The following is a 4839-nucleotide window of genomic DNA, read 5'->3' as shown; positions in this document are numbered from 1 at the left end:
ATGAATCTTATAACAGAAACTAGAGACAAAAATAAAAGAAAATAACCTATTTCGACTTGTTTGGATCCTGTAACGATATATCCTTGTACACCACGGACAATATCTCGTTGAAAATGCTGAGAAGAAGAAGAAGTAAAAGTTGAAGGTTTCTTTCTTAGTTCTCACAATGAAAAAGAAGAGTAACTGAGAAAGAGAATGGGATAGTAGAAGCTGGAAAAAACCTTAGCAGAGCGTGTTGAGATGTAAAGCTTCTCCAGATTCTGATGCCGATGTAACACTTCCTCATCGGTTATTAGAGTGTCTGAACCTCCATAACCACCACCACCTCCACCAAATTGTCTCAGAACAGCCTCCAGCAAGATTTACAATAAAACAGAGAAGAAACATCAACATACTTTGAAAAGCTCAAAGTAAGAACTTATGGCATCAATTTCCAGAGATCAAAACAATAGCACCAAAGATAAAAAAAAAAAAAGTTGTCCCAATTGAAACCAACTACTTATCAAATCAATTTCAGAGAGAGAGACCAAAGATTGAAACTTTCAAACTTTATACTAATCGAATTTAAGTAAGAGCATCATATAATATATACCCAGATCAAAAACAGGATCAAATTCGAGTAAAACCGCTGATAAAATCGCCCATCAATCTTAAAAAATTAACAATCTTGAGAGATATGTAATGATTTAGGGTTTTTAAGAAAAACGGGGTTAACCAAACCTGTTGCTGTCTGGCCACTTGTTCTCTGAGCTTAGAAGCTTGCTTCCTGATTGTCTCCATTCCTAAAGAAAATGTCTCTCTTCGTCTTCTAATCTCTCTTTCTCTCTCTCTCTCTCTGATTCGAACTCAGGTAGGAGAGAGAGGACAAAAGTGTTTGAAAATCAAAATCTACCGTTTGGGTACTTGTCAGATCAGGTAGATTTTGAATTTACTTTTTTTTTTTTTTTTTTAATTATTAGTAAATCATCTTATTAGTTTATTTGCTTACCATCAGATCAGGTAGATTAAGAATCATCTTATTAGTTTATTTGCTTACCGACGAATGTCTTTTTATTCCTCTAACTAGTTTTTTAGTATATGAAGTTTAAATATGACGCAGACGTAAACACTAAACACTATTGTATTTAAACTGTAATTTGCCAAGTCCTAAGTATCACATCACATCTGCTTTGAAAGAAGAGATGCTTTTTTTTTTCTTCCGAAATTACTCTTCTGCGAAATCACATTAATAACATAAATTGAGAAATCTTTTCCGAAAGCATTTTTTTATGGTAAGAAAAGGGAGGCTAGCCTCCCTAAATATCAAATTACTCATCAACTTACCAATTACAATTTTAGTTACGAAACTCATCAGTAACTCCATCTTATACATTAGTCAAGCTAAGTGATAAGTAACTTGACAATTATTGAACGACTTAATAATTAGTATACTTTTTTAAAATAATAATAGTAATATCTTGAAGAAACTTCATCAGACGCCTAATATGCTTCTTCTCTTCAATGAAGGGCGGTTTCTCATCCATGAATACCTTGAAAAAAATGTCGTGCTTAGATAGAGTATAAAAGCCGGTCGGCGGTCTTTTTTCGTTTTCTGTGTTTTGGAAAATGATAAACGTATATGCAAGTAACAGGAATCAATAAACCTAGTTAGTAATTCATATAGTCGCGACATGTGTTCTGTATATTGATAATATTTTAACATGTGTGAAAAAACTTTTTTTTTAATAATTATTAGAAAAATTAAAAAAATTTAAAAATAAAAGGATTACAATTAATATTTTTAAAATGTATATAAAATCAAAAGTAATCTGTTATATCACTAATTCTAATAGGAAAGTTATCTATTAAATTACTAATTTCAATAGGAAAATATAAGCAAATAATAAAGAAAATATTTGCAATTGGATTATAATTACTATTTATTATAATCATATAATAAAACGAAATTTATACAGAAAGGTGATTAAAGTAATGTGTTTAAATTAGTGATGCTGAAAAAGTGTTAAAATTAGTGATTTACATAAATAAGAAAAATAAGATAATCAATGAGAAGTTAATGTAATTTTCTTAAGTTTTTCAATCGGTGAATGATTTGAAAGCGTATTCAATATTATGTTATTATATAAACTTTATTTTCAAAGTTAGTAACTCATGTGATCGCGAAACATGTCAATTTTAACAATTAAAGATTTTGTCATGTGTTATTCAATTTTAACAATCACTTCCCGGAATGTCACCCATATTAAAATTACTTCAGCTCAAACATACTTAACTCTGGAGTTTTGTCAAGACCTTTGACCGAAAAAATAAGTTCACTTTAATAGCATAGATTAAAAGAAAGCAGGATCTTCATCGATAAAGTCACAAGACATTAAGAAAAAGTAAGCGACTGAAAGACCAGGTAAAAGCTTGAAGGTAAAGGATTTCTGTAGTGTTACTTAGGAACCCGAGGAATTGATGAAATCTAATAACTAAACCAATGAGTGTTTAAAGAAAGACATGATTAAAAAAGGATTGTTCCCTGTCATAAAGAAAGACGATGAACGAGTATCTCTCTTTATATAATGCTGTTAAAAAGCTACTAGGTCATGAAGAAGTTGCTTTTTTAATCACAATTACTTACTAAATAACATAATCAAAAATCAAAATGCAAATTTGATGGTATCAACCTGGATACACTCTAATTATACGGGTGTGGTGTGATGCGCAGATGAGAGTATGTTGACTAAGATAGGGCCCGCACTAGGATAGTTATGCGATGTCTGTCTCTGTCTACCTATCAAAAAGATGTTGCTTTGCTTTTGTAAAAACGCGAATGCATGCACAAACACACGCTTGAAATCGAAAAGATACCTATGTACGGTAGTCCATTTTAAAGGCGTGCAACACAAGAAAAAGAGTCCCAAAGCCACTGTATTGTCCAAACAAAAAGGACCTGTGTTGCTTGTTTTCGTATTATTTTATTGTTGCATATGTAATCAATTGAAAAAATAGGTTTAATCAAATATATAATGATGATTATACATTTTTCGTATACTTTGTTTTGCCGTTTTATCAAAACATTAATTACTATGTCTATGTGTTGCATTTGATCAAAAAAAAAAATTACTATGTGTTGCAAATTGAAATTAGCCTTAATTATTTTGTCCCAGGAACCACTAAAAACATTGTTTTCCTTCCTCAAAAACAGCTGTATTTATAAAAGGAAAAAAACAAAAAAAACAAAAATTCAAATTTGATTACTTATTTGTGATAGTTGAAAATATATATTATTATATTATAGTTTTTTTTTTGTCAACATATTATATTATAGTTTTAGCGACAAAACAAACAGATAGAATTTTACATTGGATCATAGATTTTAATTTTATTTTAAAATCTTTTCAAATTATTTGGAACCAAGGATTACATAAGACAATCACTATATACAATCATATAATACGTGATATATTTTTTGGCTGTATTTTAACTTTTTGTATCATATATATATATATATATATTAGATGTATATATATATATATATACATAATTTTAGATGTATAATTTGCATATAAAAATCTGCTGGGAGTCATCTCCTGTCTTTCACGAGCCAACAAACCTGTCTAGTTGCAGATCATATTTGCCTTGACAAACTGAAATGCTCTCTGAATATACAAGATTTATAATGTTTCACTTTTGAAATACTATACCATACTAAAATATATTTATATATTTATTCTTTAAAAAGAGTTTTTACTTACAGCAACATGTTAATATTTTTTTAAAAAATATTAATTTTAATGGATAATTTAAAAACCCAGACTAACCTTTAATAATTTCCATGTATTCAGCAATCACTCAATCGCGTGATCATTTGGATTAGCCGGATACTTTTCTAACATAAATTTCACATCATTAGACTTGTTTGACATAAATATTATCTGAAACATTGCAATGTAGAAAAAAGTACAAATGGTTACTGGTGATGTAATATCAAAATATAAACCGTTGATAGCCCAAGCAGATACAAGGATGGCTATCCAGAAAACACAACCAGTCTCAAGTCCATCCAGGCCGTAAATCAGTTGAGCTAATGAGATTGTAGCGATAATGACATTTAACGTGAGAAAATAATCCCATCTCTGCCATGTGTAACAGTTATAAAACATAGATACGCTCATCATTAATGACATAATGGCAAGCAAGATGGGTCGACCTTTAAACGTAGTGTGTGGTGGATCTGAGAGACCAAAACAACAAACCAGTTTTAAAACGTAAACATACATTGACAAGAACCCAAAGTATCTGAGTAGAAAATAGCTGATACTCATATCATCTTTGTATGCTATCACACTATCCCATGCTCTTGAGACACCATAGGTCGATATGATTGCGAACATAAACATCCATGTTGAATTTGTTTGAGTGGGGAACAAATTCACTTAAGATCTCCCTCTAAAACAATGAATTAAAGGTAGAAAATAAAGAGGGGGTTATGATTTCTTGAAGAAGAAGATAGGGTTTTCTCAAGAACAAAGAAGAACTAGGGTTCTTGTATTAATTGATGGATCCTTTACAATGAGAGGATATCTCTCTATTTATATGAATACATTGATTATAAAATAAGTCTATTTTCCTTAAATCTCTGATCTTCAAATATGGTAAATTTCCTCTTCTGATGATCAAGTCGGGCTTAGGGGGCGGTCTCGGAGGTCGGTCAAGTGACTTCGCCGGGCTTCTGCTTATAGGCCCGTTTAGCTAGCCCAAAAGGGGGTCCCTCGGTTTAGTTAATGTTTAAAGTCTATTTGGTTTACCTTCGGTTTAAATCGGTATGTCGTGGGTGCTAAATCCCGCACCAAC

This window comes from Camelina sativa, chromosome 10, assembly GCF_000633955.1.
Source record: "Camelina sativa cultivar DH55 chromosome 10, Cs, whole genome shotgun sequence".
In the NCBI taxonomy this organism is placed as follows: Eukaryota; Viridiplantae; Streptophyta; class Magnoliopsida; order Brassicales; family Brassicaceae; genus Camelina; species Camelina sativa.
This window is presented reverse-complemented; position numbering follows the sequence as displayed.